General features: G+C 38.2%; 1 protein-coding gene across 6 annotated transcripts in view; it reads left to right on the forward strand.

Moving 5' to 3' along the window:
- Positions 1 to 21,389, forward strand: part of NHSL1 (NHS like 1) — a 366,199-nt gene that overhangs the window by 209,364 nt on the left and 135,446 nt on the right. The window contains exon 1 of one of the 6 annotated variants that reach the window (XM_053710671.1): positions 15,427 to 15,507. The exons of the other annotated variants lie outside the window; for them this stretch is intronic. The gene's annotated coding sequence lies outside the window, so the exon portion shown is untranslated. Of the gene's footprint in view, positions 1 to 15,426; positions 15,508 to 21,389 lie in introns of those variants that run through there. 6 annotated transcript variants of the gene reach the window in all.

A 21,389-nucleotide genomic window follows, 5' to 3' on the forward strand; every position in this document is an offset into this window, starting at 1 on the left:
AGCTTAAAAATTATAACAGAAAGTAATCCTTTAACTTTCCAGCACTGGTTCATTGAGTTGAAATTCTCCTTTGAAGTGTTGGCACCCCTGTTATATTGCGCTGGGGGTGCTTTCCACCTCATGCACACTGAAAGCTGGAGAAGATGGATTGGTACCGTACAATGGCAAGTTAGTAGGTCTAGACATCGAACCAGGAACTGTTCACCTTAACAAATTTAAACATAAAGAACAGATTTATGCACTTGGCACAAGAAAAGATTTCTTTTATGTTGTAACCTTAAACTGGTACCTGTTTAAATTCTCAATATTTTGTGGAACAAAAAGATTGGCTTGAGGTTGAAGAAAAAAAATGCTTCTTCATGCTTCAGTCTTCCTGTTAATAAAAATGTTAAATGACTCCTTGCTCTCTGGCACCACAACTGTTTAGCTTTACCTCTGACAGTAATGCTGTGCATGCAGTGTGTGCTGGAGAATCTATCAGTATTGATGACCAGCAACGATAACCTGTACAGAGTTCTCTGTATTGGGTGCCAGACAAGCAGTCCGATCTGTTTGCTCTCCAAGCATTTCGCTTGATTGTGTAGCACATCATCACATTACTTACCTGACGGGTACACACAGGTCATTCACGGATAAAAGAAGTTAGCGGTTACAGTGTAGCGGACACTACACATGTTACTTACCTGACAGGTACACACAGGTCATTAAGGGATATAATAGGTTAGCAGTTACGGTGAAGCAGATATTACACATATTACTATATATTGTCCATTATGCAAGAAATAAAAGACTGACATTAATCCAGCATTATTTATACATTTATATTTGCCACAGATGTAAAACAAATCAAGTTTCTCCAACATTGGTGTGTCCGGTCCACGGCGTCATCCTTACTTGTGGGAATATCTCTTCCCCAACAGGAAATGGCAAAGAGTCCCAGCAAAGCTGGCCATATAGTCCCTCCTAGGCTCCGCCCACCCCAGTCATTCTCTTTGCCGTTGCACAGGCAACATCTCCACGGAGATGGTTAAGAGTATGTGGTGTTTAGTTGTAGTTTTTTTATTCTACTATCAAAAGTTTGTTATTTTAAAATAATGCTGGTATGTACTATTTACTCTGAAACAGAAAAAGATGAAGATTTCTGTTTGTGAGAGGAAGATGATTTTAGCAGACAGTAACTAAAATCGATTGCTGTTTCCACATAGGACTGTTGAGATGAAGTAACTTCAGTTGGGGGAAACAGTTAGCAGACTTTTCTGCTTAAGGTATGACTAGCCATATTTCTAACAAGACTGTGTAATGCTGGAAGGCTGTCATTTCCCCTCATGGGGACCGGTAAGCCATTTTCTTAGTCTCAAACAGAATAAAGGGCTTAATATGGGCTATAAAACTGGTAGACACTTTTATGGGCTAAATTGATTGCTTTATTTGGACATTTTATACATGTTTATGCTGATAATTCACACTTATAAACTTGGGGAACGTTTTTTAACGTCAGGCACTATGTTAGACACCTTTTCCAGTCAGGAAGGGCCTTCCCAGTTGTAGGCTGAGCCTCATTTTCGCTCCATTACTGCGCAGTTGTTTTTGAGAGCAAGACATGCAGATGCATGTGTGAGGACCTGACAGTAGTTGGAAAAGTTCCTAGAAGGCGTCATTTGGTATCGTATTCCCCTCTGGGCTTGGTAAAGTCACAGCAAAGGCTGTAGCTGGGACTGTATAGGGGTTAAATCTGTAACCGGTTTCGTTATTTTAAGGGTTAAAGCTCTGAAAATTGGTGTGCAATACTTTTAATGCTTTAAGACACTGTGGTGAAATTTTGGTAAATTTTGAACAATTCCTTCATATTTTTCACATATTCAGTAATAAAGTGTGCTCTGTTTAAAATTCCAGAATTGAAAGAGATTATCTCAGACATCACTGGGGGAAAGGGCCACGCCCTCCCACAAGATAGGCCTTTCAAGGCCAAGAATAAGTCTAATTTTCGTTCCTTTTGTAATTTCAGGAACGGACCGGCCTCTAATTCTGCATCCTCTAAGCAAGAGGGTAATGCCTCACAGTCCAAACCAGCCTGGAAACCGATGCAAGGCTGGAACAAGGGTAAGCAGACCAAGAAGCCTGCTACCGCTAACAAAACAGCATGAAGGAGTAGCCCCCGATCCGGGACCGGATCTAGTGGGGGGCAGACTCTCTCTCTTTGCTCAGGCTTGGGCAAGAGATGTTCAGGATCCCTGGACGCTAGAAATAGTTTCTCAGGGTTATCTTCTGGAATTCAAGGAACTACCCCCAAGGGGAAGGTTCCACATGTCTCACTTATCCTCAAACCAAATAAAGAGACAGGCGTTCTTACATTGTGTAGAAGACCTGTTAAAGATGGGAGTGATACACCCAGTTCCAATGACGGAACAAGGAATGGGATTTTACTCAAATCTGTTCGTAGTTCCCAAAAAAGAGGGAACCTTCAGACCAATTCTGGATTTAAAGATCCTAAACAAATTTCTCAGGGTACCATCATTCAAAATGGAAACCATTCGAACGATTCTACCCACTATCCAGGAAGGTCAATTTATGACTACCGTGGATCTAAAGGATGCGTACCTACATATTCCTATCCACAAAGAACATCATCAGTTCCTAAGGTTCGCCTTTCTGGACAAACATTACCAGTTTGTGGCCCTCCCATTTGGATTAGCCACTGCTCCAAGGATTTTCACAAAGGTACTCGGGTCCCTTCTAGCGGTTCTAAGACCGAGGGGCATTGCAGTAGTACCATACTTGGACGACATTCTAATACAAGAGTCGTCCCTTTCAAAAGCAAAGGCTCATACAGACATCGTTCTGGCCTTTCTCAGATCTCACGGATGGAAGGTGAACATAGAAAAAAGTTCTCTGTCTCCGTCAACAAGAGTTCCCTTCTTGGGAACAATAATAGATTCCTTAGAAATGAGGATTTTTCTGACAGATGTCAGAAAGTCAAAACTTCTAAGCGCTTGTCAAGTTCTTCATTCTGTTCCACGTCCTTCCATAGCTCAGTGCATGGAAGTAGTAGGGTTGATGGTTGCAGCAATGGACATAGTTCCTTTTGCGCAAATTCATCTAAGACCATTACAACTGTGCATGCTGAAACAGTGGAATGGGGACTATACAGACTTGTCTCCAGTGATTCAAGTAGATCAGAAGACCAGAGATTCACTCCGGTGGTGGATATCCCTGGACCACCTATCCCAGGGAATGAGCTTCCGCAGACCAGAGTGGGTCATTGTCACGACCGACGCCAGTCTAGTGGGCTGGGGTGCGGTCTGGGAATCCCTGAAAGCTCAGGGACTATGGTCTCGGGAAGAGTCTCTTCTCCCGATAAACATTCTGGAACTAAGAGCGATATTCAATGCTCTCAGGGCTTGGCCTCAGCTTGCAAAGGCCAGATTCATAAGATTTCAATCAGACAACATGACGACTGTTGCGTATATCAATCATCAGGGGGGAACAAGGAGTTCCCTGGCGATGAAAGAAGTGACCAAAATAATACAATGGGCGGAGAATCACTCCTGCCATCTATCTGCGATCCACATCCCAGGTGTGGAAAACTGGGAAGCGTATTATCTGAGTCGTCAGACATTCCATCCTGGGGAGTGGGAACTCCACCCGGAGATTTTTGCCCAGTTGACTCAATTATGGGGCATTCCAGACATGGATCTGATGGCGTCTCATCAGAACTTCAAGGTTCCTTGCTACGGGTCCAGATCCAGGGATCCCAAGGCAACTCTAGTGGATGCACTAGTAGCGCCTTGGACCTTCAACCTAGCTTATGTGTTCCCACCGTTTCCTCTCATTCCCAGGCTGGTAGCCAGTATCAAACAGGAGAGGGCCTCGGTGATCTTGATAGCTCCTGCATGGCCACGCAGGACTTGGTATGCAGACCTGGTGAATATGTCATCGGTTCCACCATGGAAGCTACCTTTGAGACAGGACCTTCTTGTTCAGGGTCCATTCGAACATCCAAATCTGGTCTCCCTCCAGCTGACGGCTTGGAGATTGAACGCTTGATTCTATCAAAGCGTGGGTTTTCAGATTCTGTGATAGATACTCTGGTTCAGGCCAGAAAACCGGTAACTAGAAAGATTTACCATAAAATATGGAAAAGATATATCTGCTGGTGTGAATCCAAGGGATTCCCATGGAATAAGATAAAAATTCCTAAGATTCTTTCCTTTCTGCAAGAAGGTTTGGATAAAGGATTATCTGCGAGTTCTCTAAAGGGACAGATTTCTGCTTTATCTGTCTTACTACACAAACGACTGGCAGCTATGCCAGATGTTCAAGCATTTGTTCAGGCTCTGGTTAGGATCAAGCCTGTTTACAGACCTTTGACTCCTCCCTGGAGTTTAAATCTAGTTCTTTCAGTTCTTCAAGGGGTTCCGTTTGAACCTCTACATTCCATAGATATTAAGTTGTTATCTTGGAAAGTTTTGTTTTTGGTTGCTATTTCTTCTGCTAGAAGAGTTTCAGAGTTATCTGCTCTGCAGTGTTCTCCGCCCTATCTGGTGTTCCATGCAGATAAGGTGGTTTTGCGTACTAAGCCTGGTTTTCTTCCAAAGGTTGTTTCTAGCAAAAATATTAACCAGGAGATAGTTGTACCTTCTTTGTGTCCGAATCCAGTTTCAAAGAAGGAACTTTGTTACACAATTTGGACGTAGTCCGTGCTCTAAAATTCTATTTAGAAGCTACAAAAGATTTCAGACAAACATCTTCTCTGTTTGTCGTCTATTCTGGTAAAAGGAGAGGTCAAAAAGCGACTTCTACCTCTCTTTCCTTTTGGCTTAAAAGCATCATCCGATTAGCTTACGAGACTGCCGGACGGCAGCCTCCTGAAAGAATCACAGCTCACTCCACTAGGGCTGTGGCTTCCACATGGGCCTTCAAGAACGAGGCTTCTGTTGATCAGATATGTAAGGCAGCGACTTGGTCTTCACTGCACACTTTTGCCAAATTTTACAAATTTGATACTTTTGCTTCTTCGGAGGCTATTTTTGGGAGAAAGGTTTTGCAAGCCGTGGTGCCTTCCGTTTAGGTAACCTGATTTGCTCCCTCCCTTCATCCGTGTCCTAAAGCTTTGGTATTGGTTCCCACAAGTAAGGATGACGCCGTGGACTGGACACACCAATGTTGGAGAAAACAGAATTTATGCTTACCTGATAAATTACTTTCTCCAACGGTGTGTCCGGTCCACGGCCCGCCCTGGTTTTTTAATCAGGTCTGATGAATTATTTTCTCTAACTACAGTCACCACGGTACCATATGGTTTCTCCTATATTTTTCCTCCTGTCCGTCGGTCGAATGACTGGGGTGGGCGGAGCCTAGGAGGGACTATATGGCCAGCTTTGCTGGGACTCTTTGCCATTTCCTGTTGGGGAAGAGATATTCCCACAAGTAAGGATGACGCTGTGGACCGGACACACCGTTGGAGAAAGTAATTTATCAGGTAAGCATAAATTCTGTTTTTCACTAAAAAGTTTTGTTTAGTAAACAGCATATTCATTAGTCTGCTGTGTATCTTATTTTTGAGAGAAATAGAAACTCATTATTTTTGTAATGGGAGATTAAAGTAATTTTTATTTATGTGTTAAAAATGAATTAACACATTGTAAAACAATTTGAAATTGTAATTTTGTTAAGAGCATTTGAATTGTTTTATAGACTAGGGGACACACCCCTTAAAATAGGCTCTAGAATACACTCCTTAAAAGGCCTCTTGAATATGATCTGATCTGATCTTATCTGCTTTCCTGTGGCCAGTTAGGTGCCAATATAAATGAGTTACTACATCTAACAATAAATCACAGTGGAGCATGTAGAAGGGTCAGGTTTTGCTGAATTTTCTAAAGCCTCTCGGCTATATTAAATCGTTTGTTGCTAAGCTTTTTTCACACCCTTGGGCTAATCTCCTTTTCACCTAAGGCCCGGTGATTTAAACCTTGCCCCTCAGGTGAGATAATCTAAGAAGTCTTGTTGGTATGGCAACACACTTGACTCAGATCTTTTGCTCCCCACATTAAGTTCTTAGCTAACTCCTGCTTCTTCCATCTTAAAAATATCTTTAAAAGACTTCCGGTGGGTGGGCTAAGAAGTGGCAGAACTTGTGAATCGCTCCGCTCTAAACACAGAATTGAACCTTAAAATTTGTGCACTAAAAGTTGGCAAAGAGCTGCTACTTGATACCCAGCTAATATCTTAGCACCTCGGCTGCCTGACATTGGCGATTCTGGCCTGGATCATCCTCTTTTACAGCTGGAAACTATCCATCAGGTTTCCCCCACCGCAAGTAATGGCGCAGAGAGATACGGCAAGGCTGGTGGAAAAGAAAGGAAACGCTGGTACCAACTATCACCTACCAACCCAAAGCCAATTGGTAAGTCCTCTGGCATCGATCTTTACAAGCACAGTACCCTAGATCATCCCTCAGAGAGGTTGAGCGGGAAGGCGCAAACCCAACCTCATGGCGGCGGCCATCTTGGTCGAAGGAGGTGTCGCACATCAGATCCACTAACTTTCTGTCCAGGCAGGAGAACCGGTACCCAGCCCCAAGTCCAACTGCCTTAAAAGTGATTTGTGTGACGTCTGAGGAGGAACACTACCACACTATGAAGTGATACCTTTAGACCCTAGCTCAAGAGTGGCATAGCAATGTATGATTCCCCCTGCATGAAGGCTTTCCTCACCTGTTCCAGGCAGTTCCTAAGGGAGAAAAAAAGACAGCAGATAAGGCAAGTTGTTTCCTGGACTGCTACCTAACCACTGAACTTGATACAACAGTGCAGACTGCAGACAAAGTTGTTTGGACACTAGGACTCTGCTGGATTGCACCTCTCATTATCAGTGCACTTATGGGACGCTTAACTAATCGCCCTAATAAATTACTCTTTGGTTGGTAAGTGGGGTTTGTACAATTGCGGTGGGATGAAATGATTTACACATCACTGTGCAAATAACAACTGTTATGACACATTCCTGCAGAGTTTTCTATTTTGTTTGTTTCTTTATATTTTTAATAATTGTGCATTCTCAGGTTTGCTTATGTGCTTCAACTCACTGAATTTCGCTCAGCACAATGTATTGAGATAACACTGGGAGATAGTATAGATAAAGCTACATTACAATACAATACTGCTCTTACCCCACTTGTGGATACTTTATACGGACAGCACTTACTAAACATAATGAGAAACTTGATCTAATATCCTATTTTGGTAACCCTGGTGGATAAGCATATTATGCCCATTTGCAAGGGGGTAATTGTTAAGTAAATATTCTAAAATCTAAAAGATCTTTTCTGTATTGTTACCCATCCACAAAACATTCAGTACACCCTTTTATTTTTCTCATACTTATAGGGATAGTAATTAACAGGTTAATTTCTGTCATATGTACCCTATCAACTCTCTCTAAAGGTTTCGATAACGGTATATGGATACATTTCTCAAAGCTCACAACATGTCACATAGAACTAAAGACAATGACCAATTTGGAGGATAGGCAGAAATGTTATCCAGATAAACTATCAATAATGGGAAGTCTTTTCATTTTTATTTATTTTTCTCTCCCCCTCTCTCTTCATCTTGCCTGCTCCTGATCCCACCTCTTAAAATGGTAGTTTGGGGGTAAAGATAACACTATTGGACCTATGAATTAAAGGTTATCCTGATATACTGAACAAATAACCACCCCTTTTGAATAAACCAACACTAAGCACAGTAGACTCATACGAATATGGCAATATTAGAAAATGAGTACTGTAGGAATCAAGCTTACAAGAAAAATGTTTTATTGGTTGTAACTTTAATGTTTAATGTTGATTATGTTATGTTATTAAAGTTTATAAACAAAAAAGGGAAAGCGAAAAACAGACATTGAAAGTCTAGTAATATGCATCAACGGATTGTGAAGAAGAATTAAGACAATTGGACAATTCATTTTAATAATAAAGTTAAAATCACAATCAAAAATATTGGACTCAAATAAACTATGATATTTATAACATTGTACAACTACTTATCGCTTGTATTTGTGTGTATGATATATATGATACAATATGATCTCTCTTTTCAATAAAAACTAATAAAAAAAAAAATACTAAAATTTGTCACTCCGTCACTCAAGACACAATTAAGATTCTTATCCACTAATTAATTTCCCGCCTTGACTTCTGCAATTCTGCAACCGCCTGGCTCCACTGCAATCAATCTTTAATGCCTCTGCCAGGCTCACTTTCCTTATGCATCGCTTTACATCTGCTGCACCTCTTTGCCAACACCTCCATTGGCTTCCCTAAGCGTCAAAAATAAAATTCAAAATGTTGACCCTGACATACAAAGCCCTCATCCAATATCTGTGCCCTTGTATGCAAATACTTTTCGCCAATTTAGAGGTGGCAAAAGTTTAGGGAAGCAGTGGTCTGTTGACCGCTGCTTGTTAAATATGGCGTGCAGGTTCTCTTGTGAGAACCTGCAACCGTAGTGGGTCGAAAGGCTTGTGAAGCCTTTGATAAATGGACCCCTATGTGCTATTGCATTGTCTTTTTATCATGCATTTGTTGATTATGCAAATCTACTGTATTTGCTGGTTCCTTAAAAACATATCTTGTTCAAGGATGCATACAACTTAATTTAAGGTGTCTTTAATAATTATGTTTCCCTCTACCTCAACTTCCCCATGTAAGCTCATGAGTCTACCTGTCCTGTTGATCTATTAATGTAAAGATGGTTTACAGCTTACAGTGACTCAATCTGCTCTCTTTGTATTCTTTGTTAAAAGCTAAACCTAGGTAGGCTCATATACAAATGTCTAACCCATTGAAGGCCATCTCTTATCTCAGAGCATTTTGACAGTTTTTTACAGCTAGACAGAGCTAGTTCATGTGTGTCATATAGATAACACTGTGCTCACTCCCCTGGGGTTGTTTATGAGTCAGCACTGATTAGCTAAAATGCAAGTCTGTCAAAAGAAATGAAATAAGGGGCAGTCTGCAGAGGCTTAGATACAAGGTAATCACAGAGGTAAAAACTATGTTAAAGGGACACTGAACCCAAATGTTTTCTTTCACGATTCAGATAGAGCATGCAATTTTAAGCAACTTTATAATTTACTCCTATTATCAAATTTTCTTCTTTCTCTTGGTATGTTTATTTGAAAAACAAGAATGTAAGCTTAGATGCCAGCCCATTTTTGGCGAACAATCTGGGTTGTCCTTGCTGATTGGACAGCACCAATAAACAAGTGCTGTCCATGGTTCTGAAGCAAAAATTTGCTAGCTCCTTAGCTTAGATGCCTTCTTTTTCAAATAAAGATAGCAAGAGAACGAGGAAAAAATGGATAATAGGAGTAAATTAGAAAGTTGCTTAAAATTACATGCTCTATCTGAATCATGAAAGAAAAAAATTTGGGTTCAGTGTCCCTTTAATATAACTGTGTTGGTTATGAAAAACAAGGGAATAGGTAATAAAGGGATTATCTATCTTTTAAAACAATTAAAAATGATATTGTAGACTGTCCCTTTAAGTAACATGAACGGAATTACAACTTAGTATGCGTCTTTGTAAAATGATACTTTCTTCCATTGAATGATCCCCTGCATGTAAATACTTCTATAGCTCCTTGGCGTTGTAGCCGCTGTCAAACTCACGGTTTGAGAGAAGTGGTTAAGCGTATCCTTTTGCAAATGTCAATGACACAAAAGTGCAAGCAGAACCTCTTCTCCTCTATCAACATTTTGATTTTAATTTTCTTAGTTTTTTCAGCTATTAAAAAAAAAATGGTTTTGTGACCATTGAAGATTGGCTGCTGTATAGATAGAAGAGCTGATTTTTTTTTGCAGAATTAACTATTATGTGGTCAACCCAAAATATTTTGGCAGTAGCTTTGTTCTGCACCCATGCAGAGACCGAGCTGGGTGTGTCTGTGCAGATCCTTCCACTGAGTATTCATATCTGGCATGAAGCACGTAACCAAAAGCTAAACCCCCTCCAGTGTTTCTGTTCCAAAACTGCTTTTATGGAACAGCTTTCTGTGGTTCAGGCTAATTCTTTTAAATTGCTACTTTAAGATCATAAAGGGGCCTAGTGAGGATTGATGGCAGCACTTGTATGAGTTCCTCAGGCTAGCTATTAACCTGTAAAGGTAAATGAAGAGTGATGATTATGTGTTTTTTATTCTCTGTTCACTTTGGTTTTCATACACTGAAAGAACAGGGGATGCACAGCGTTGTGTGTTGTGATGAGCGCAGTCTCTAGTAAACATGCATGCAAGTCTGCCTCATATTACAAACTGTGCGTATCTCGCTTGTTTGGGGAAATTGACATGCCCTGCTCTTGAGCAATTGGTTATGCTGGAGCAGGGGGCCGGCATGCAACATCACAAGTGGCGATTGCAGGCGACAGGTTCCCTACTTGCGAACCTGTCTGCCTGCAAGGAGGATACATTTTGCTCTATGTGGGAGAAAGTTTATATTGCACCTGGTTAATCACTGTATTGCTGGCAAAGAGATGCTGTTTCTGTCCTCTGACGTTTATTATTATTGCAGAAGAACATTTTCTCCATGGCTTTCTGTATGACAAGAATGAAGAATCCAACAAATTCTGCAGATAACTGAAGCCTGTGTCTTACCATCATTATCCTTAGTGCTAGAGTTTGCTAACATCTATAACATAGTACTGTTGTAAATCTGAAGCATTTTGCAATACTTTGGCCCATGAACTATGGAGATACCAGCAGATCAACTCCCAAAAAAATAAAGCCTTGTTTGCTTCTTATCAGAATGCCTTGATAGTTATTACGTTTCTTCAAAATATGCTGATACTTTAAATAAAGTGTGTGCAACCTAAGGCCCAGGTGTCAAAGTGCAGCGCTCTAGTGATCTGCATCTGTTTCTTCCTTCCATTAGTTGTATACTATTTGTCCCTGAACTATAAAGGTGTTTAGAATCACTTTTTACTACATACCACGCTGTATATTTTTGGGGCCATGATTCACGTTTACGCATTTCACTGTGATCATGTGATACTCACCCACCACGCTTCATCGGCTGCACAAAAAGGGGAGAGAGGGCGCCACAATGTTGATTTATCACCACACAGACCAAAGAAGTAAAGTGCACAACCAGTATACTCACAAAGTGCTGTGCACCGTGTAAGTGCTATACACACAGGCTGAAATTGTTATTAGCCATCCAGCTGACTGAAAGAAAAATAATTTTGATCTATTCCCGCACTGAAATAAACAGTCTGGAACAAACAGGAGCAATATATATATATATATATATATTTTTAATCAAGCAACACATTCTTAGCGTTATACAGTGCTGTTTCATGAGGCTAAAAAACAATGTGAAATAAATGTGATAACACAAACATACAATAATGAATAAAAGTTCATATATAGGGATATGTTCGCTCTTCTTTAGAGTCTCCAGCCTTTCGTGTTCTTTTATGTGCTCTCAAAGAAAAAGAAACAAAATACACAACATACTCTGTAACAACTTTCAGGAAATATGATACACTGGTTCACGAGTGGTTACTCACATTGGTTGGAGCTTTAACCAAGCTCAGGGAAATGTGCACACCCACTTTATACTGGTGGGTAAACAGTTACTCTCACGCAAATATGATAAAATATAGTATTTATTAAAAGCATAACAAGCGTCACAATTGCACAGAGAACACCGTTCACAGAGGACAAATGAGCAACAGTATATGCGTTATTACTCAGAAGAACGGACACAGATACTGGATGTTAGTGGATAGGAAAGCAGAAGCTTAACCGCAAAACCGTCCACCCTTATTACCAGTGTGAGTCGCTCCTCCCCCAGGTGTGCAGGCAAATATAGAGATCTCTCCAGTGCGTCTGGACCCCAACATTTTCATACATGATTTAGATCTACCATACAATTTTAGACACGTTTCCAATTTACTTCTATTATCAAATTTGCTTCATTCTCTTGTTATTCTTTGCTGAAGGAACAGCATTGCACTACTGGCATCTAGTTAGCCAATCACAAGAGACAAATGTATGCAGGCACCAATCAGCAACTAGCTCCCACTAGTGTAGGATATGTGTGTATTCTTTTTCAACAAGAAACACCAAGAGAATGAAACACATTTCAAAATAGATGTGAATTCAAAAGTGTTTTAAAGTGATGGTAAATGAAATACTTTACGTATTTTGTGCCATTCAATGTAACATTTAAAAATATTATAAGTTTTATTCATGAAAATACACAAATTTTAAAACTTACTGTAGTAATTTACATATAACCGATTCTTTGTTACTGCCCGCTCCGGCAGCCCCGACACTAAGACCTTTTTTTCTTCCTGGCGGGTTTCGTCATTGTCCAATGAAAATTGTGGCATTTTGGCATGTTTCAATTTAAGAAACAAAACAGGATCTTTTGCGCATGCGTTACCAACGTCATATACAAAAGATCCTGTGTTTTTTTGTTTTTTTATATAGAAACATACAACAATTTTAATTTGACAACGGCAAAAAAGTCAGGAAAAAAAATAAAAAAAAGTTCTTAGTGTCGGGGCGGCTGGAGCGTGCAGTGACAAAGAAGCGGTTATATGTAAATTACTACAGTAAGTTTTAAATTTATGTATTTTCATGAATTAAATTTATATTATGCAAATGGTGCAAAATACAATTATTAAATTTACCATCACTTTAAAATGGCACGCTTTATCTCAATCATGCTAGTTTAATTTTGACTTTCCTATCCCTTTAATAATAGAGGAAACAAAATAATGAATATGCATTGTTTTTTCACTATACACAGTTGAATATTTTTCGAAAGATTTAAATCCGTTTAATAACTGGATTCTGTTAGTTACATGAGAAATGTTTTTTTTTTTTTTTTTTTTTTTTTTTTTTTTTAAAGGAAGTTGGATCAAATCAGCAGCTGAACTAGACACTCAGTAGCTCTGCTAATTAACACGATACTAGAGAAATGAATGGAAAAAAACCCACTACAGGGACAACCAGTTGGCATTTTGAGATGATGTCATTGTTTCTTGATTTAACTATAGACTAACATTGAACGTTACTGCTTTAAAAAGTGTTGTGCAATCTTATGGTGTTTAAAATGCTCAGTGCTTCATATTTGAATGATTAATCTGTTGGTAAATAAATACAAAAAGTATGACTTAAAGCAGTTGGTTATGTTTTGTATTTTTAGATTAAATGGACATAAAATTCAATAGTATGCTGCGGCTGTATAATATAAAGTATGTTTTTAAAAAATAACTTTGCCATTTTTAACTTTGAAGTAAACACAATGGCCTCTAGTTATTAAGGTCTGGCGGACCTGATCCGACAGTGCAGATCAGGTCCGCCAGACCTCGCTGAATATGGCCAGCAATACGCTCTCCGTATTCAGCATTGCACCAGCAGCTCACAAGAGCTGCTGGTGCAACGCCGCCCCCTGCATACTCGCGGCCAATAGGCCGCCAGCAGGGGGATTTCCGGCGATGTCTGTCCGCCTGCTCTGAGCAGGCGGACAGATTATGGAGCAGCGGTCTTTGTGACCGCTGCTTCATAACTGCTGTTTCTGGCTAGCCTGCAGGCTCGCCAGAAACACGGAGCATCAAGCTCCAATTGGAGCTTGATAAATATGCCCCTTTGTGTACATCCACAGTGCTAATCTCAGAGCCAAGACAGGAGCTGATTGGTTTGTATGCAGAGAACTTGCTGTCTGTTAGCCAAGGTTGGGCACAAGAGCCAATTGGTGCCCGTGTATGATCACACTTACTTTCTAGGAGTATGGCTTTTGATTGGCTATACTGCACATTTACACTAAAGTTAAACAAGAACCTATGGCAAAGAGGGTTCTGTACTGTAAAGTAATCATACACTCAAGGTGGGCGCTAAATTACTTTTCAAAGTATGATTTAAACCATCCTGTAGTGCTGGTGGATGCATCCTTGTTTCTGATTGGCTCACCAGACGTATCCTCATCAGATGTGTCACAGGATTACACATTTGATTATGCATTTTCACACTTTACACAAGATAAACACATACTAAAAGAATTGTAGGGGGAAAAAAGCATTTTAATTTTTGCAATAAAATGTTGCTTTAAGCGTTATCCACAGTTTGCAGAGATACATTACAGGAAAAGCAGGCCATATAAATATAAAAAATATGCTTACTTAGACATCATGTGGTGGGCTGATTCTGAATATAATGCCCCTTTAATTGGTATGTAATTGTAACATATACAGTTTTGTGAATGAACTATGTGCTGCTAATTCAAAATTGTAAGGAGGAATGCAAGTTAATTTGTGAGGAAATTTGTAGTCAGTTGTGATAGGTGTGGTAACTATAAAAAGGAGGACAAATTATTTTTGTAGACAAGCAGTCAGAAAAAGGAAGTTTTGTATTTAAAGTTAGTTTTTTTATATAAGACACTAATAGTAAATATTGTCAGATTAAGGTAAATAACTCAAAACATTACAAGAATGCCAAGGTGTGGTTGAATGAGAACATATCACAAGAATTTGTTTCTTTTCTAGTAAAATGTAAATAATGCATTTTTGTTATCCCTCTCAAAGTAAAAAGTGCTTCCATTTTAGGTCAACACCTGGGGAATGGATGTCTGTTCTGGTGATATGTCTGGGTATTAAAAAGGATATAAATTAGCATTAATGCTCTCATGTGTTTAAGTTTTTTTCTTGTTTTTATTTTTCTTATTGCTCTGCTGCTCGCACAGAACCATGTGTTAAACTGCTGCAAAGAGGTTGAACATATCCTTGAGCCAATCAGGGATGGCATATGTGCATAGCTAGCAATCTCACATAAGTATGTACATGTAAAATAGTGCAATAATTTAATACTGTAGCACATTAGAGCATTTTGTTATTGATCCTTTATATCCATCAAAAATATAACCATACTATTTTTGACATATAACGGTTGATAAAAATACCACATTCCTATTTTAGATATGTTTTTGTATCATTTTATAATCTTATGTAAAACAAAAATCAGCCAAGATAACTAGACATATAAAAGTTGTATTTAAGTGTTAACACTTGTAGATATCAAATGTTTACTTTGAGAAAGAGGGGGAAATGGAAGTAAGCATTTAGGAACAAAGTCTACAATCATAAATTATACTGTCCATAAATTAGTAGTAAAATAGTGTAGACACATACATGTGTGTGTGTATTGTTTGCTGTATTTTATTGCTGCATTTGCAAAGCCATTAATTTGTGATCTATAATGTTTCTGAGCACATCAAAGTTAAACTGCTTAGAGAAATAAGGGAGGAGGGCTTTGCTCACTAGTATTTGTTTTACCTGGTCAACTGGGTTAGCAAGATTCTTTGCACCTGATTGGTTGGTGATATTCCCCATGTGATGTTACAGAAAATTCCATCAGGCCCCTCTATTAACTGCTCACTGGTTGCTGTTTGTCACTAGTACTTTTGGAAGTATGGACTTCAGAACCTGGATAATGGCCTAGGTAGGTTATGAATCATTATTTACTATATTTTTTCACTGAATCTATTTGTAACATTTAGTACCTTTTGGCAACGTGTGCTCTGTGGATTTTTAGTTATTCACCTGTGGGAATTTTAGTTTTTGTGATGCATTTTAGTGGTTGTTGATTCTTTCCCACACTGTACCCTACACACAAACTGTTAAACACTGCACTGGTTTGCTCATTAAATGAAATACCATAAAATGATGTTTATAAGTTTATTCCACTATCGGCTCCATGCCCAGATATATCAATACTAAAAAAAAAAAAAAAGAGAGTGGGAGTTGAATACCTAGTTCTTATCTGATTTACAATCTAACCTACTATCTTATATATATTATTTAATTAACATTGGTGAAAACTGTATATATTTTCTGAATTCTCTTTAAAATGATGGGAGATTCTTATTTTCCACTCCTACATTCTTCAGCAGTTATACTTAAAAGAAGCTTTCAAAATAGTGTGTGGTGGTGTAAAATTATGGAAGGAATTTTTCCAGAAATAGTGTATAGGAACAAAAATATAAAAGCTTGCTAAATTACAGATACAATTGATTTAACTTTATAAGTATTTATTTATAAAAATATATATATACAGTAAATACAATGTAATTGTTTAGGAAGGCTGCAAGTATTAGCTGTACAAACACTTCCAATGTACTTTAAGGATTAGCTGTACAAATACTTCCAATGTGGCTGTTTTATGTCTATATTATTAGTTTGCCTATGCAGCATATATTTGAGCTCACTGAATAAGCGTACAATGGTGCTTTGATAAATGTGGTGCATTTACAGAAGACATCTTTATACAAAACACTCCATTTAAAAGGGACATTACAGTGCATGTCAAATAAAATTATAAGTATGTTTTTTTAATAATTCTCTCTGCTAAAGTAGTAACATTTTAACATGAATTTGACTTACAACAGGTCCTATGCAGTTGCTTGTGGGCATCCATTTCCATTGTGTAACCTTTTCAGCATAACGCTCTACAGGTGTAAGCATATTGCAAAAAGGTAGTTGAAATGCTTAGCTGTAAATAGCTTTCACTCCTTGACTGCAAATTTTATTCAAACTTTTTCTATTAAGTGCTATATACTATAGCTGAGAAAATATTGCAAATCTGTATTTTAGCAGAGTGGTTAAAGGGGCATTGCACTTAGACTTTTTTCTTTGCTTTGTCCAAAAGAAAAAAAAAATCAAAATGCATTTTTATTTGTATTTATTTAAAGGGACATTATACACTCATTTTTTCTTTGCATAAATGTTTTGTAGATAATCTATTTATATAGCCCATAAAGTTTTTTTTTTAAATTAATGTATAGTTTTGCTTATTTTTAAATAACATTGCTCTGATTTTCAGACTCCTAACCAAGCCCCAAAGTTTTATGTGAATACCGTCAGCTACCTTCTCCAGCTTGCTGCTGTTTGTGTAAAGGGTCTTTTCATATGCAAAAGAAGGGGGAGGGGGGTAGTGTCTTATTTGCCACTTGCAGTGGGCTTTCCAGCTACCTTTTCAACAGAGCCAAACTGACAGCTTCTAAGTAAGTTTTTAAACAGTTTTATACTGGATTTTTATATCAGTATCTGTGCATATTATTCTTTATAGTAGTGTCTATTACATGCAGTTATATGAAAATGAGTGTATACTGTCCCTTTAAATGCATGTTACTTTCCAGAGTTAACATTTTCTTGCCAGGTTTACAGAAACATCTCTTTCTACTGTGAGCTGTGAGAGTTGCCTTTATCAACCAATGAGAATTAGCAGGAAGTGCACAAGGAATAGTGTGATATTAATTTTAATATACATTTCAAACAGGGTTTTTCATCTTTCTTTTTTTTTTTTGAGGAAAGAAAAAAAAAAAACATCATGTGAAACTTTTCAATATGCATGATAGAAATGTCTTGTGCACAATGTCCCGTTAAACTGTTGTTTTTGTTTGGCTATTCTTTTGTTTGCTGCTTCTTGGAAGCACAGGATGAATTCAGTTGGAACAGTTAGTGTTGTAGCCAAACAGGTTCCTTCGTGCCCGCATGAATGACTAGACATATCAACTGCAGGGGCAAATAAAACTGAGTTTTGCTTGAGACGTCTTTTAGCAATACAAGTAATACTTTATAATTTAGCTTCTAATGCTTTAGCTAAGAGTGAATATACATTATTTTAAAAAACAGTTGCCTTTCTAAGATTTATGTAACAAAAACGTCTATTTTATTATATTTCCTACCAATATAAAGTCAAATATGTATGTGCCTGGCACTACAAAGACTCAATTCTGCACAGAATGCTCCTTTTATAATTCAATTACATGTCATTATAGAATGCATAAATAACTTTAAAAAAATAAGTTTTGAAGTCGATGGAATTACAGACTAAAGATTGCTTATGGTCTGTTTTTTTTTTTTTTGTATTGTAATTGTATATTATTTATGTGAAGTACAAGGTCCCTCGCCATGGGGCTGAAACCGCTATGATTTAAGTGACTCTAAGTACAATATTTATTTGCTTTGTCTGTTGCCTGCAGCTTGCAGAGTGCTGCTTTTGCAAATTGTCCTTTCCTGATGAAATCTTGGTCTCTGCTGGAGGTTGGCCTGTGCAGGCCTTTTTCTGTGCGGTGCCTGATTTAGTGCACCTGCCACCTCCTGCCCTGAGGGACGGATTAGGACAAGCCCTGCATGAGGGTGCTGATGCCTGTTGTGTTTTTTTTTTTTATACCCTGCCTATTAACCCATTGCTTTTAATCATACCAAACCAAAAGATAGACTGGTGTAAAGTGTTTGATCATGTAGAAAAGCTAATGCAGAAGCTGTGTAAGCTGTTTATTTCTGTTCAGTGGGTTTTTATAGTGCCAATCCTGTTTTTAGACAAAAAATAATTTTCTTCTGTTCAGATACAACAAGGAACGGTTTATTGATTTACAGAATATGCTTTAGAGTTCTTTCACAATAGGCCAAACCATCGGATATCAATTTGTCATTACTGCATTTTTTCATATGTATTTTGAAAATGCAGTAGAAAGACACCCAATATATGTAGCATTTTGAAAAAAACAGACAATTATTGGATATTTTGTTGCATAGTAGTAACTGTGTGTTTGCCAGTTAAAGTCACCTCTGGAGCATCAATGCACTTACTGGAACCTAGCTGGACACATTTGGTGAGCCAATGACACAAGGCATTTGTGTATAACCACCAGTCTCCTGCTAGCTTATAGTAGTGCATTACTGCTCCTGAACCTTCTTATGTATGCGTTTCAATAAAGGATACCAAGAAAACAAAGTAAATTTAATAATAGAAGTAAACTAAAAAGTCTCTTAAAGGGATAGGAAAGTCAAACTTGCATGATTCAGATAGAGCATGCCATTTTAAAACACTTTTAAATTCACTTCTATTTTCAAATGTACTTCGTTCCCTTGGTATCCCTTGTTGAAAAAGAATACGCACATATCCTACACTAGTGGGAGCTAGCTGCTGATTGGTGTCTGCACACATTTGTCTCTTGTGAATGACTAGCTAGATGTGTTCATCTTGCTGCCAATAGTGCAATGCTGTTCCTTCAGCAAAGGATAACAAGAGAATGAAGCACATATGATTATAAAAGTTGTTTACAATTGTATGCTCTATCCAAATCATGAAATAAAAATTGGGTGATTCCTGTCCCTTTAACATTGCTTGTTTAGTCTGAACCATATGTGTTAAGTGCCGATGAAAACCACAAGTCTTCATCTGGAGGGGAGTGGGGGGGGGGGCTTTAGGAGCTCATTGTGGCTCCCCTACAGCTCAGTACATGGGTGAAAATGGCTCAGCAGTTAAAGGGTTAATGTTATTCCCCTTTGTTAACCTGTTGAGAACCAGGGTTCCCAGTGAATAATTAAACTTAGGAGCTAAAATTAAAAATATGGCAATTATAATGCATTTTAATACATGACATCCATCTTCTCTCCTAAATGTTCTATATTGTTCCTACAAATCTAGCTTTTAGATATTATTCCTCACAGATATGGGGCTGGATTACAAGTGGAGTGCTAATTTATTGCACGCCTGTAAACAGGCAAATTCAATAAATAACCAGCCATTAGAAGGCCTGGTTATTGGTCCTGCAAGTTCACGGTAGCAATTAGTGCTCAGAAAATTAACCAGAGATCAGATCTCTGGTTAATTTTCAAAAAGTGGCCCCAATTGCCCCCAAACTTTAGTGTATGTTTTTATATTAAATAAAAAAGAATAGCATCTTAATATTTTTTTAAAACTGCACAAAGCAGTTTATGGGGTTAAATTTTGCGGGTGTGGGGTGTTAGGAAAAAAAAAAACGGCACTGAAAAGTGCCTTTACATTGCGGTCTATGGGAATTGTGTGTTCTCAGTAAATATATATGTATATGCCTATATACATATATATTTATGTGTATATACACATATTAACACTTAAATATATATTTATATAGTCATATATATATATGTATATATATTAAACATTTGCTGCCATCGCTGCGCGACTTACCCCCTTCACTGCGCTAAGTTCTCATGCTGTGTCTCATGGCATGAGAACGAGGCTCCCATTGGAGCCTATGGATGTGGGCTCTCGTGAGCGCAATGCTTTCGTATATTGCACTTAACTTGTAATAGCAGCACACATTTCACATTGCACTTCACTTGTAATTGCAGCACACATGTCGCATTGCACTTCACTTGTAATTGCAGCACACATGTCGCATTGCACTTCACTTGTAATTGCAGCACACATGTCGCATTGCACTTCACTTGTAATTGCAGCACACATGTCGCATTGCACTTCACTTGTAATTGCAGCACACATGTCGCATTGCACTTCACTTGTAATTGCAGCACACATGTCTCATTGCACTTCACTTGTAATTGCAGCACACATGTCGCATTGCACTTCACTTGTAATTGCAGCACACATGTCGCATTGCACTTCACTTGTAATTGCAGCACACATGTCGCATTGCACTTCACTGCACTTCACTTGTAATTGCAGCACACATGTCGCATTGCACTTCACTTGTAATTGCAGCACACATGTCGCATTGCACTTCACTTGTAATTGCAGCACACATGTCGCATTGCACTTCACTTGTAATTGCAGCACACATGTCGCATTGCACTTCACTTGTAATTGCAGCACACATTTGCGTGCGCTGGTATTACTAAGTGGAACACAAATATTGCTTTCGCAAAAGCAATATTTTGTGCTCCACTTGGAACCTAGCCTATTGTGTTTTTTATCCACATTGCAAGTCTATAATGACAAGTATAGATTTTCTGCTGTAGTTTATGTTATTTAGGGCTCTATTTCATAGCTTTTCGTCTGTGTTCCTGGCAACATGATGACAGATTTTTGTAAGCAGGTGATCAGCACTGAAGAGATTCCAGCAAAAGAAAGAAAAGGTTATCACTCTGTGCGCTCAAAAGCAAATTAAAGGGAATTTCAAGCTATCAAATGTTATGGCAAAAAAGAAATATGTGTGTGTGTGAATATATATATATATATATATATATATATATATATATATATATATATATATATATATATATATATATATATATATATGTATTATATCACACTTTGATCTCCAACATAAAGAGAGAGAGGGAATGAGAGAATATGTGAGATAGAGAGAGAGAGAAAGAATGAGAGAAAGAATAAGAGAAAGAGACAGAGAGAATGAGAGAGAGGGAATGAGAGAGAGAGGGAATGAGAGGGAGAGAGAATATGTGAAATAGAGAGAATGAGAGAGAGAGAGAGACAGAGAGAGAAAGACAGAGAGAGAATGAGAGTGAAAATAAGAGAGAGGGAGAGAGAATGAGAGAGAGGGAATGAGAGAGAGAGGGAATGAGAGAGAG

This window comes from Bombina bombina, chromosome 4 (genome assembly GCF_027579735.1).
Source record: "Bombina bombina isolate aBomBom1 chromosome 4, aBomBom1.pri, whole genome shotgun sequence".
Taxonomy (NCBI): domain Eukaryota; kingdom Metazoa; phylum Chordata; class Amphibia; order Anura; family Bombinatoridae; genus Bombina; species Bombina bombina.